Raw genomic sequence first — 14,404 nt, 5'->3', positions numbered from 1 at the left:
GACTAATGCATTGTAAAATGCATGTTTTCTTTGAAGTGGACATGGCATGTGTAAATACAGCGTTATATACTTTCTTACCTAATGCATGCATTATACACAGATGACGTTATTAACATGTAGTTCATGAATGTCATCATATCCCAATTGCGTGGATCGATGCCCATGCTCGTCGTCATATAGCTGGAATATTGCTGAGTGCGGCGTTAAACAACAAACAAACAACATGTAGTTCAATGCATTGTTACACCCGTGAATATCCGGGATAGAACAGGTCTTCAGCAACCCATGCTTGCCGTAAAAGGCGACTATGCTTGTCGTAAGAGGCGACTGAAGGGATCGCGTGGTCAGACTCGCTGACTTGGTTGATGCATACATGTATATGATGTATATCATCGTATCCCATTTGCGTGGATCGATGCTCATATATATATATCGAATATACGTAGGTAACGTGAAATTGCTCATGCAGATCTTGTTTCATGACCTTTTGACATGGCGACTTTCCGCTTAAATATAAAACGTCAACGCCGGAGATTAACCAGTCTGGATTATTCGACGAAACAGATTCCAGTGGGCGTAAGAAAACCGTTTATCACTAAAAACAACTAATTAACGAATTCCTGAAACTCTATTTGAGTTAGAATCAATCTTTCCAGTTTTCAGAAAAGAAATGCGTGATCCACTTTGACATTCGACATATGCTCATGGGTCCGACCAGAACAGAGTAGTTGGAGTCCTCTAATCACGTGATTCGCCAGCAACTATGGACTTCAGGGTTTTAGGTTTTGGTATTTTATTGACAAGTTGTAATTACGAGTAGTAACAAAGGTCTGTTAAGATGGTACCACTACACGTCTTTTCCTGAATGAAATTGTATCCGGTAAACATGAAACAAATGCATGCCAGACAGCAGATATTGAAGAAAGAAAACAAATAAGTTTCCCTTCAGATAACTTTAGACGAAAACCATTTATTCAATAACTTGTCCTTTTTGTTGAGCATCATAACAGCTTAAAACAGAAACTATAATTGTAACCATAATGAGTCACGACATGTCCCCAGTAAGAACTCAAATATTTAATCTCCCAAAGTTGAAAAAATCAGGAGACAATGACATCACATGGTGAGTGAGTGAGTGAATGAGTGATCGAGTGAGTGATTGAGTGAGTGAGTGAGTGAGTGAATAAGACTTAAACTTGAGTTGTTATTTTCAAACTATCCAAACCTGGAAAGGCGTTATTTACAAGACAATCTATCTTTCAGAACTGTTGTTTACAAATTAATACAGACGTCAATCTAATCGCCCAAGCGTTTAATTTAAAGAAACAAAGGAAATTAAGGCAATGTATTTGGGATTGTTGCGTTAATGCCCTTATAAAACCAAGCAAATAATGACAAACTTAACCACATCGCGACAGTGATGCTTGTTGATTGATACTTTGGGCTTTTACTCAAGGGCGACAACGCGGAAATGTCCCTTCCGGGATTCCATACGATACACATGCATGTTTGGCAATATGGCTTGCAATTTCTGGATTAATCGGTTACTTAACGCATTTAGAAGAACAGAATAGAATTTTACCTACACTCGTCCGGGATACACGGCATATGAGGAAGAAATTAAGAAACAGTATTTTTTTTTATTAATTTTCATTTTTTATAATTAAAAAGTTCTTTAAATTTAATCATATTTGGTCTTTTAGCTACGGAAGCGTAGTAGGGCCATGGTGAATTTTTTAGGACGTAGGACTTAGTATCTTCTACGTAGGACTTAGTTTTTCCTACGTAGGACTTAGTATGGCCTAGAATCACTATCTCCGTTTCACTTACATTCTTCATTCAACTTCATTTACTGACAGGAAGTTTGTGCCTAATTCAATAGGTAAATGGTGGCATGATGCTCTATACAAGAGGGGTTTTACAGCTAAAGAGAAAGGAATAAATAATAAATACTTTTCAAGGAAGAATTCAGTTTTAAACATGAGATATGTGATACCTTTAGCATGTTTAGAAGAATTTTTAATATCTGCATTCCATGTTTGAGTTGCTATATTTCTTAAAGAAATGATAGCTTTAAGGACATTAGGAAGAACCGCTTGTTGACTTAACCAATATAAAACTATAGCCCGTTTCATTCAAAATACTTTCCAAATATTTTTTCCGTTTATGACAGCTATTGTTTGTACATAATTTATTATATAACCTTTGAAATAGGATTCTTGATAACTTGTGTTCTTTGACAGATAGGAGTTAAGCCCCAAAACATTCCAATCGACATTTAATAGTGTTAGTTAAAGGTACACTTTCATGTTCTCCATACAACATGTATAACGGTGTACCTTTATAAATGGCAAGTTATTTACGTTGAGAGTTAACGTGAAAAGATTCGAACAACTTTCATTGAATGCATACGCGCCAAGTTTGGAAAGACAACTTCCTTGTTTCAAGGATAGAAAATGCATTGGTTTTGAAACGGAACTGGACCCAATTAATCTTTTTTCAATGCCACGAACCATAACAATTACTGCAGGTTGTATGATTTAAAATTTCCAACACTACAAGTGTGAAGAGTGCATATTAGACACAAAGCCAGATGTCTTACAATTTATCAAATCAACAATTTGAAAGAAGATAACAAGACACAGTTGTACAATAACAAAGTGATAAATAGTAAAATGAATAAACTGTTTTACTGTTTCATCGACAGGTTGTTTCCACACAAAAATTGGAGTGAGTGAGTATGGTTTTACGCCGCTTTTAGCAATATTCCAGCAATACCCCGGCGGGGTGTGGTGTGTGTGTGTGTGTGGGGGGGGGGGGGGGGGGGGGGGGGGGGGGGGTCTTCGGCTTGACGATCGAACGCTTTAACCACTAGGCTACCCGACAAAATTTTGAAGCAGTATAATTGGAAGATTATGATAAGACAAGAGTCTCACATGTATTTCATTTAAGCAAAGAACGTAATTTCATTTTAACTCTAAGATCTACTTACAAATTCCTAGTTGCCAATGATGTGGAGAGCGTCAATATTTGAAACCCACATGTATATCACATTATATACGCTATTTAAAGACATATTAAGTAAAAACGTTTGAAATAGTTTACTTTATGTACATCTGAAGGTGTTAACAATAGTTTCAATTCAATTGTCAAGGTGAAATCATTAGGATAAATTAACACAATGGTAAGCTTCGGATATATTTCCTTTCCTCTAAGTTACCCACCTCAACTAGAAATAAAAAAGACGTGTGAACACACACATATATTTTTCATATGAAGACCACTGCAAAATAATTAATCGTGACAAACGACTATCGATAAGACAATCAATTGGATGACTTCAACTTTTCCTTTTTGTCGAGCAATACTCAAGTACATGTAGCTCCAACCTTTGGTATCGACATCTCACAACATTTGTGGCACAAATCGAGCATGTTCGTTCAATGACGATTTGAAAGAGCGTCATATGCATTTTGCTCAAAAGTTCATTAAGTAAAACTTTTAAAACGTGTGGTAGATTTGTGGATATATTTCCAAATTTGACACATAAGTGACCAACTGATGTCCGATGTAATTTTCTATTTGACTTGTACCATTATCTTACCGTGTCTGTTCAGGTGAACAACTGACCTGCCTTTGCATGTGTTTGTAACGGGTGCCATAGGTTGGGCAGGATACGGTTAACCTTTTCGCGAACACCTGGCAAATTACTAATTGATAGTGATTCATAAGCACCTGTTCATGGTGTAGTCGAAATCGTACAATGAACTCATTGTTTTCTGGTGATGATGAAAAAGGCGTAAGTAGCTTCGGCAATATTTTAACATTGCGTGAGATTTGAATGAGTGAGGGATTTTGGTGTCATTCGTCCCAGCTGCAGTATCAACTTCTTAAGTGTAAATCTCATAACACACATATTGATAATTTCAACAGGTTATTGACAGCACGTTATAACATTCAGCATATCCTTAGCCAAGCGTACATTAACCACACTTCAGCGGACGTGTGCCCTTGAGTGATGGAACTCTCTGATAACGCCAGATATGATTTGTGATGCTATACTTCACGTGATAATGCAATATGCAATAAAATCACAGACCATCATTCATTTCTTATCGGTCGAGGGATGATAGTTTCAGCAGTGTTGTCCCCGAACGCCACCATGGTGGAATATTTCCCTCGTTCACACAAATTAACGTCAAGGAGGTCCGCGCTGTTTCGTCTTCGGTCTATGGATGTGTGAGAGGAACGAGGGTCACTGTATAATTGCACTCAGGACGGACGTGCATTTCCATGATTGAAACCAGGTCAGAAATGATGTATTTGATTTGATAACATGTCCCATGTTTGTAGTTAATGTCATAGTTAATTGAATTGGGTGTGAACCCGGGGGTTTCAGCATTAGCATTGTGGGGTTTGTATTTCAGAAACGTGAACTTGTTGGATAATATTGCATGGAAGTTCATCTCAGTGGATATCATGCCGTTAAGTAACATCACAGAGCCTCAACACATTGGTCTCGTATGTCATGTTAAAGAGATGAAAGCAAATTAGAAATGAATAATAGCGTTATTTTCGATTCACATAAAAATTGAACCAATGATGAAATAACGTGGAGATAAAATAACATGAAAGGACTGGAAATAGTTATAATCACCTCGGCATTAAGTTTCACAAAAAATAGAAGATTGATACATGCGGAATCGAGTATAATTGAAAACGCACGAAACGAAATGTTCTACCTAATGCTCAATAAGCAACAAGTATTGACTTACAAGTGCTGGTCAAAAAGTTCTAAGCCTAACAAACAAAGCCAACAATTGTGAAAGTGTTTTAAGTTCTAGTTTTCAATATAATCTCCCCGCTTTTCAATACACTTCTTATATCTATAGTGAAGCTTTTTAATTCCACTCAGGGAGAAGTTTTCTGAAGCCACCCTGAAAAACCCATTCAAAGCAGGTTTTATCGTTGTCGTCATAGCGCTTCCCACGTTGGTGTTCTTTCAGTTTAGGAAACAGGTGGAAATCACTTAAGCTTGATGCCAGGTCTGGCGAGTATGGAGGTAGAGGAAGCTCTTCGAACCCACATTGTCGTAAGGTGTCACACGAGATGTGAGATGAGGCATTGTCATGAAATAGTAGAACTCCAGCAGTCAGCATTCCTCGCCGCTTTTCTTTGATAGAATCGCTCAGGCGATGAAGCAAATCAGCATAGAAGGCACCGGTAATCGTCTTTTGACTTTCTACGAAATAAACAAAGACTCACATCCTTTGCATCACAAAATACAGTGCCCATAACTTTCTTCACTGATCTTGAAGACTTGAATTTCTTTGGTGCCGCAGAAGTGGAATGGTGCCATTCCACGGATTGATGTTTTGACTCAGGTTCTTAGTGGTAGACGACCCGTGAAGATTCCGGGGTAGAATAGGTCTTCATACGCCGTCATATAGCTGGAATATTGCTGAGTGCGGCGTTAAACAACCAACCAACCAACCAACCAACTTAGTGGTAGACCCATGTTTCATCACCCGTTACTAATCTCTTATTGAATTTGACGAAATCCTCCTCAATTAGCTCTCAAATGTCTCTGGCATTGTCAGTTCTTTTTTCCTTAAGATCAGAATTTAGAAACTCTTTGGCACCAAACAAGCAGATATCTTATTAATCTCTAAATGTTCATGAATAATAGTTTCACTGGATCCATGGCTTAGACCTGTGTCTTTCTCAGTACGTCCATCTGACAGTATTAGGTTTTCTATCTCCTTGATTCAATCTTCAATGATGGAAGTTGAGGAACGGCCAGGCCTAGGGTCATCATCAAGTGTTTTTTTTCCAGCCTTAAACATAGGTGCCCGACAGTGGAATAGCTAGGGAACTTATACCTATACACTTGTGACATGCGGTCATGAATTTCTTGGGGAGTACCTTTCTCTGAAGCAAAAAACTTGATGACTGCTCGGCACTCGTTCTTTTCCATTTCTGTGTCCATTTGGACCCCTTTGACGTTCAACTGGCTGTCTCGAATATACAAATGGCCTCAACAGACCAAATACACTTGCAATAAACTACTCAAACAATGTACTTCATTGACTAGATTACTTTATGGCCCATAGTTGAAAGAAGTGGAGTAAATACTACAAAAAAATCTTGTCCTGTCTTATTGAATAAAAAAACATTCTGAATCCAAATCAATAATATTTACAAAGATATCGATTGGTACGACTATCGGGTTCGATTCTCCAAATGGGTGTGAAGTTCATTAACGTGATTTGCTCAACTATCGTAAAACCACACTTACACACTCAATCACTCACAACCACAAATGACATAAATTGAAGGTTTAAATGAGCCGGTTTTTTGTCAGGTGTAATGTGTATTTTGAATGAATGACGGCGGTGGCATCACACCTATGTAAATGTCAGAGATGTAGTTGTTGAGGTAAAAAGTCAGTGAAAAGATTTACAATTCCTTTTTTTAACAAATTAATAACCAGATATGAGTACACTTGAAAACTGCGAAAGTGTTTCTCAATCTACCAATGCTCTCTTTCGTTATGAGTAAAGTGACCCGTGAAGGTCCGGGGTAGAATAGGTCTTCAGCAACCCATGCTTGCCGTAAAAGGCGACTATGCTTGTCGTAAAAGGCTACTAACGGGATCGGGTGGTCAGGCACGCTGACTTGGTTCATGCATGTCATCGATCCCAATTGCGTGGATCGATGTTCATGATGTCAATCACTGGATTGTCTGGTCCAGACTCGATTATTTACAGACAGCCGCCATATAGCTGGAATAGTGCTGAGTGCGGCGTAAAACAACAAACCAACAACAACAACAACAACAATATGAGTAAAGTTTTATTAAAGACACCACAGGAGCAACATTGCAGCTCTATATAATCATACTGGTATACAGGCTTGAATTCAACCTTGAACTGACACACCAACTAAAGCAACGACCTGCGCCGTTCGGTGACACATAATCAACGAAGTCACATGTTGTATGAACCCGACCTCTATTTAAGTATTTTCTGTACCTAATTAAAATGTATGTGAAATGAATGTTCCGTTACTGTTATTAAGCATCTTCTCATTAACGAAACCCCACTGAGTTGGTGATGAGACGGATACGGTCATCGTAAGGTCTGTTACCTTGGATTGTTTATAATTGGTATACAAACATGAATAGGTAGGACGAACAGAGCCTGCGTTTGTAAATACTTCTTCCTCGCATAATGTCAACTTTATGGCAGGTCACTTCATAATTTCAATCATGTAAACAGGTTTAAGATAACAACAATGTCACTAAGTTACATGTAAGGTGACAATGGATATAGTTTATATAAGGTTCGGGCAGGTTTTAAAAAATCAACCTTTTCAGTTCAAGAGAAAAGTGCGTTAAGCACCTAACATGGTCTTATTAACAACGGGTGAGTGAGTGAGCTGAGTTTAACGTCATACCACGACGTGTGTGTGTGGTGTAAGGAAAACCGAAGTTTCGTAGGTCATTGACGTTTAATGCGAATACGGGCAAGGAATTAACAGACTAAAGATCATATCCGGGGTGATCGGGGTTTGAACCTGTGAACTGCTGATCCTGGCAAAGCTATAAAGAAGCTGCTTCATTGCTTCCAGTTTGCAATAATGTAATACAACGAGAAGCCATTTATAATGTAAAGTCGTCCAAAAGGAAAATAGGCAGTTACGATTTAGCTTAATGATCCATATAAAACGTAAATGCCTGTGAATATTCAGTCTCCATTGAACGTAAAGGTATGGACGTTCCTCGCGACAAACAAGTTGAAGATGAACGGGTTACCTTACAGCATCCATCCTGAAGGGCATGTTTTCAGTGATCCATTCATATAATTTTCATCAGTTGTATTCTATTTTGCTTTTTACACCAGTGGAATCTGCTTCGGCACGTTATCGAGACTGGTTTTTCTCTGGCGTTGACGTTTTGAGTTCAGTGTAAACAGGACAGTGGTTTATGAGGCTTTTATCTTTAAAGCACTGGAATGCGGAATCAGTTGCACGTTCCATGGATGGAACAGCATGTTTTACTGAAAGATAATATTGTGTGAAACAGTGTAATCAGGCAAACTCGATCAACTTCGATTTGAAAAGTAAGGTCATTTCCGTCGGTGAAAACGCTACATGTGGTTAATGAGTGTATTGTGGATGGTTTATATATCCGTGTTTTAATGACAGGTTAAGATGATGTATATGAATGAGGAGGTTGGTGCAAAGCTGATTTTGAACTCGCTCCGAAGTGGGTCTGCAATGTACTGTTCTCTTCTTGTGTTTTCCGAAGTTTGTTTTTACTGAAATGCAATGCTTAGATGCAATCAGGCAGACTCGCTGGTAATGAATTACCACAAGGTGGGGCAAAGCTGCATGTTTGTTAGTTCAACACTCTAGGTCTGAATTCTGAAGTATTTCTAGGAAAATTGTACCAACGTGTAGTATGTGTCTGCGACGGTTGTTTGGCAGGTCTCATTGTTTTGCTGTTTTGCACATTTGCAAGATGTTCGTATTTGTTTCATACTGTTTGAGAAACTGTTACCAATTGTGAGTTTCGACGAAGTCAATGTTTCATATGAGATTTGACCTTTCGTCAACAAGACGTTTAACAGAATACTGTTAATTGTTTAATATAAGCTTTTCAATATGTATTGTGTATATGAATCCAATTACAAAAGATATTATACAATACTCAAGACTGTTAGTTCAAAATCATCTTAACCCTTTAATAACCCGATACGGTAGCGCAATTCAAAGACAACCGGCAACCAGTAAGCCCATGACATATTTGTGATTAGAAGCTCTCGGTAGTAAATATAACTAAGCTGCATTTTGGAGTAATATGTGCAAACACAAAGATATCAATATATGCATGTAATGTACCTCACAAGCTGAATCAATAACCCAACATTGGACAATGGACATGTATTTCATTACTGCCAAGGTTGTATTATACAATCACCTGTTAATCATTTAAGCACATTGCGACAGACAAAACCATTCGCCCTTAGGTACTTGGCCAACTGAAGTAATCACTTCGTAGGCCGTAATCTGGTTTCAGTCTGTCTGGTCTGCTTCTTATTAATAGATTTCCAAATATTGTGTGACTGTAAACACAAGCAAAGCAAACAGACGCAAATCAAATTTTCGATAGCTGGGACCATTATTACTGTCATAAAAACACAGACATTATTCTTGCTGAATGCAGGAAGATCTCGTCTTTCATAAATAGGTCATAGTTGTACTTGTTAATAACATAACAATCTACTGCTCATAATCAAAGGACAAAAGAAATGACAGAGGCGTGTTGTTGTTGTTGTTGTTGTTGTTGTTGGTGGTGGTGGTGGTGTGTGTGTATGTCATGACGTAATGAGGTATAATCACGGTGGGATATATTGCTACAATGTAATTGTACATAAAATATAAATCTTCCAGGGGCTATTTGGTCAAAGCAAGCTCAGCGTCAATTAAGACTGTTGTGACTCCCATACTTCAACATATATAGTTATAAAAGTCTTACCTCTAAGATCGTTTTGTGAAATCGGCCCATATGTCTGAAACAAAGATCAACTGTCAGTTGAGTAACGATATTACACTTTCAAAACATTTTTTTCGGGGCGAACCGGGATTCGAACCCACAATCATAGGTTTCTGGCGTGCCCAAGGGACGCAACTCTGCACAGCGAATCGCGGCGTTGTCTGAAGTAAATGGAGTCATCATTAATTGCAAGATTGACATGTATAATATGCGTCAGTGGGGTTTGAAAGACTGAATTAAACTTGTTAGTACTTCTAATTGTATGTAGACTATCCCACCTTTAATAAGAATAGGGGACAGTCATCTAAGGCGCCGTAATTCGCTGTGCAGAGTTGCGTCCTAAGATCGTGAATTCAAATCCCGGTTCGATCAGATTATGTCTCTAGGTTTGTCATAACCATACTCGTTCTCGTGGGTTTTCTCAAAGGGGTAAACGTCGGTTGGGCACTCCGCCCACATTAATCTGAAACGCCATGCTATAATGGGAATAGTATTCGTTAAAACCAACCAACTCATTCGATTAAAACACAACCAAATATGAATAATTCACGTTTAAATGAAAAGTTGTCTCTCATTGTCATGCACAAAGCCGTTTGAACATGCTTGTGTTTTTTGAATGCTCAAGAAAAGATTATCGAAAACATGCAGTTGACATTTTGATGGAATTATTCAATTACAAATAGTGCAAAAACAAGAATACATTTGAAATTGCCATACAAAGACAAAGCGATCACCAGCTTTGATGGTATGGAATACGTTCGCTCTTAGAGTCTGTCTTACTAAGTAACCGGATAGGTGGAGTTTTAGGGAAGGGGTAGGAGTAGCATAATTGACTAATGACAAAATAATGACGGAGGTTTGAATACAGAATTCTATTAAAGAAATTACTTATATTGTACAGATAATCCTTGCAAGAATTAATTTACATTGCAATGCAATGTGGGATCACTTTCCAGAAGGCTGTTGATGTCAGAATGGGTCAATTTGAATTTCAGAGGAATGTTGAGTTGAACTAATATACTTTATATCAATATTGTTGAGTATTACATACTGTATTCCTAGAACGACAACAAGTCGATGTTAGATGTTATGCATCCTGTGCTGTGTAATAATGTTCAATTATAGGTCGTCCGACTTCCAAATATGGAGAATATTAAGTTTCCAAACTATTTGCAGGTATAATAATCTTCCACGCATTCCACTGATGGACAATATTGAAAATATACGCCACAGACATATTGCAATCAAAGCATGTATATATTATATGTACAGAAAAAAAATCATTGCGAATGTCTATAACTGAATAAACTACTGGGCGAATGAGAGTATATAGAGGTTATCACTGCATTAGGAATAAACATTGTATTTAGCGAGCCTTGGCGAGCTAAATACATAGTGTTTATTCCTAATAAAGGATATTTACCATCCCCAAACACACAAGCGTGATAACCTCTTTATCATATAATGTCATGCTTTAATTCTGTGCTTCAAAATCGCTTTCCCTCTCTCACAAACATTACCGAAACATTGCGAGTTTTCCTGGAATGCGCGCATTAATATTTATTACGTCACAGGGTAAGTGATGTGTCAGTCGGACAGTGACAGTAGCCAATATAGTTCCAACTGAAATCTGTTTCTTATACAGTGTCGAAGCAACATATACGTAAAAAAACAACAATTGTTTTTAATTGCCTTTCGCGGCAATCCATCGGTCTGTCCGCTAGAGTAACTGCCCTTTTTCAAAGGGAAGCTACTCTAACCCTAGTCTATGAGAGGTCACGACGACGGTTAGACGTTGTTGACAGTCGGTCTGTCCTGTCATAACGTTAAGAAGTGTAGTCAGATGTACACACAGCGACAAAACGAAACAAGGTAACAATTCAAACATATTTCGGCCAAATCCAACTATTTTAATTTGTGGAAAAGGTTTCAAGCCGCAGAGGTCTACAAGCACATATATGGCTACTGATCCCGCTTGGCTAGGCCTCGTGCCCTCGTAAAATTGTTTCGAAATTTATATCTCCAAAGTTGCCAAAACTTATAAAATGCCTTAGCTGCGTCACATTTAGACTATGATTTTCACTATATTAGACTGTTCTTTTGATGATGATAGCATTTATCCCTGTAGTTTATCCAGATTCCCGATGGTTAATTCTGACTCGATCGCCGAATGACGAGGGCGACGCCATGTTTGTTTATAAACAGTGAAAGTAGTCCCTACTTGACCTTTGATATTTGCATCTCTATCCGCATATGACCCCAACGGATATCGGTTTTTATCCGTTGGCTTTATCCTGCCGAGAAACCTACCCATTATATGATAAACACTTATATTTGTTGGTGGCGAAAAAATAATTGTGTTTGGGACTTTAGGTTTGCAGTGTTTCGGCGTAGTTACATTTTCATAACGTTTGTAATGGTTTGGTTAAATCCAATTATCAAGTGTATACTTTATATAAGCATCGTGTTTTCAAAGTGTATGCTTTCATTTGCCCGGTAGTTTATGTAACGTATGTGTCTAAATAACGACTTAGTGGCTTCGTAGCTTTTATGACCCCGAAGCGGTCATTGCGTAGAAAATATCTGTGGTCCGCGGAGACCTGAACTTACCACAAGAGGCGATAAGAATTGGAATCAGGTTGAATAACCGTGTTAATTGTATGTCAGCGTTCCCAGACTGATCCTGTTATCATATACTGATTCGTCTGTCAACACTCGATTATTCAGACAGCCTTGACATTGATGTGAATAATGATACTTGTGCTCTTCAACTTCACCGATTCTTTGAGAAAACGATGGTCTGGGTGTCATGATCATAATGCGTGTTTACCACAACAGTTTAGTAAATTACGTCTTGTAATGTATCCTGGCTAGGCTTAACTAATCAGGGAATGATATCTGATCGTCACGACAAGTTATCATTCTCACTTTGAAACAGATCACGATACAGTCCAACATACACCATGTAGGTGGTCGATTTTCAAAACCAACCAGAGCAGACTAATTGATTTGGTCATAATGGCTTGGATATTTGTGTTTTGGGATTTATGTGGTTCAGGCCTACACTGTTGTACTGAATCCCATCTTAGATGTAATCTAAACGTTCATTCTTACCCAATCGATTCTTCTAGACATGCATGTAGAAGTCTGCATTCACCATTCGTGGAGTCTCAGAATAATTATTGATGTGCAACTTGAATCAGAACCTCATAAACAGCATTTACTTGTAAATGCAGTAACTTAAAACGGAGGCATAGAATATGTCATGCAATTGTAACACATGTTATCTTCTTATCTCCCTTGCCCCAGACCCTCCGTAGCCTAACATAGGTCTATTTTGGGTCTTCAGTAAATAAGTTACAAGGATGTATTACCATTTACAGAAACGTACGTGTTTTTATCGCGTGCTTTGAAAACATCTTCCCGAAGTTTTACATATTGCTTGCAGTAAAAGGCGACCAACGGGATCGGGTGGTCAGGCTCGATGACATGGTTGATGCATGTCATCGTATCCCAATTGCATGGATCGATGCTCATGATGTCAATTACTGGATTGTCTGGTCCAGATTCGATAACTTACAGACCGCCGCCATACATTGCTGAGTGTGGCGTTAAACAACAAACAAACAAACACGATGCATCTTGTTTTGTTTGAAATAAATTAATGAGAATGGACCATTATCAATTGACCGTGTATTTCTGAAGTAGTATTAGTAAAGTACTAGTAGTAATATAATCGTGTGTCATGTTAATGGTGTTCAGTCATCTGATGAACAAACATAATGATAACAAAAATGTACACAATGGAATGGTAACAATGACTCACACGTGGTAACATCACGGACACTTCCTGATGATAAAACACGGTCAACCATATGGCGACACCGTGTGCCTATAAGTACATTTATTACAAGGATGGTATTATCAGTCAGTAGATTGCTTTGCGTAACAGGTGCAGAAACATCAATGGAGGACTGAAGAACACTCGGAATATCGGAAGGGTTATCACGCTCTTTCTTCCTATCCTTATTGGTAAAAGTAATATCAACCAAATACATGAAAAAACCTAAGCGCCACACAAATGTAGTACGTTTACCTTAGTTCTGTAGTAGGTTGTATTTGGAAGACATACAAAGCGACACAAATCAGACGAGAGCATTACAGATGTTCACGAAATGGTGAATGTATCCTGCGCTACCGGTGGCAGCCGTCAAAAACACATGCAAAGGCAAGTCATGTTTAAGTGTTCGCCTGAACAAAAAACACGGGAACATATGGTATAAGTCAAAATAGGGTATTGCATCGAACAGTATGTTGTCACTGAAGCGCCAAATTTGTAATTTGGACCACGAAAGCTTTACTGGTGCCTTGAATGTTATAACAACTGTTGGGCAAGAGTCATGTGACGTTCTTTGAAATCTTCGTGGAAAGAGCATCAATTTGTTTTGACGTAATTGAACGTATTGCAAACATTCAAGCAGATCCTTTTGTTAGTTTTAACGAGACCTTGAACAGTGTTCCAGTTATATCACGGCGTGTCAGTGTAATGTGGGAGGGAAGCCCGAAGTGATGCAGGTAACCAACGATTACCACATTGGTGAAACCCACGTGCACGGGTATGGTGCTGACAAAACTAGAAACATAATTGGGGTGAACTAGGACTCGAACCGGGATTCGAACCCACAATCGTAGGTTTCTGGCGAGCGTAAGAGGCAATGTAAATTGAAGAACTGCATGTAGGTGAAAGAGTTAATGTGCTAGAAATACAACAACCACTGCCAATGATATGCATGCAAATAAAAGGTTCCATTTCATTATTAAAACATCCACTTATCCAAGCTACTC

Source organism: Haliotis rufescens, unplaced genomic scaffold (genome assembly GCF_023055435.1).
Source record: "Haliotis rufescens isolate VD_foot unplaced genomic scaffold, xgHalRufe1.0.p SCAF_4, whole genome shotgun sequence".
Lineage (NCBI taxonomy): Eukaryota > Metazoa > Mollusca > Gastropoda > Lepetellida > Haliotidae > Haliotis > Haliotis rufescens.
Note: the sequence above shows the minus strand (reverse complement) of the source record.